The sequence below is a fragment of the Alosa alosa genome, chromosome 5 (genome assembly GCF_017589495.1).
Source record: "Alosa alosa isolate M-15738 ecotype Scorff River chromosome 5, AALO_Geno_1.1, whole genome shotgun sequence".
Lineage (NCBI taxonomy): Eukaryota > Metazoa > Chordata > Actinopteri > Clupeiformes > Clupeidae > Alosa > Alosa alosa.
The window spans coordinates 28,204,620-28,205,192 of NC_063193.1; the positions used below are offsets into that span (position 1 = coordinate 28,204,620).

The following is a 573-nucleotide window of genomic DNA, read 5'->3' on the forward strand; positions in this document are numbered from 1 at the left end:
CTAGTCCTGCATCTTACAGCATGCTAATCTATTACTGGAATGTACTGTACGTTGGTAGCCTGTATATAATCTTTAACATTGCGTTCAGTACTGCGGACTATCTGCACAACACTATCTGCACAAGACCTTAATGCGCGGAGGCTTAAATAGACAGAAGACTGATAGCACCTTTCAAGTGCCGTCATCTAATGATACACTGGTACTGGAGCAACTGAGACTCTGACGCGCTCCCCAAGTTACATCCTTATTGCAACAACACAATCATCAACATTTACCATTGCAATAGCATCTGTACAACCATTAACTACTGGTTTGCTAAATTATACTTAAAAACTACATGAACAAACTCTAATCAGTAGTAGGCTATACACCATACACAATATAAATATCAAAACATTACGCTGCATATGGAATGCCATATTGAACGCTTGGCCGCGAAAAATTCCGTTATGGTCCAATTGTAAGGCGCAGGTTAGGGTCTTACCTCGCAAAACGCGATCTAGGGCCTAATACAGCAAGAGAGATATCTTGTCTCTGTCCGTGTCGTTGTGGTATCCCTGGGAAAACGGTGAA

At 41.7% G+C, this 573-nt stretch overlaps 1 protein-coding gene across 1 annotated transcript in view; it reads right to left on the reverse strand.

Annotated features, from left to right (window-relative positions):
* The window catches only part of plat (plasminogen activator, tissue), a 17,427-nt gene extending 16,854 nt beyond the window's left edge, over window positions 1-573 (reverse strand). Inside the window, exon 1 of the mRNA XM_048244548.1 lies at window positions 485-573. The gene's annotated coding sequence lies outside the window, so the exon portion shown is untranslated. The remainder of the gene's footprint in view (window positions 1-484) is intronic.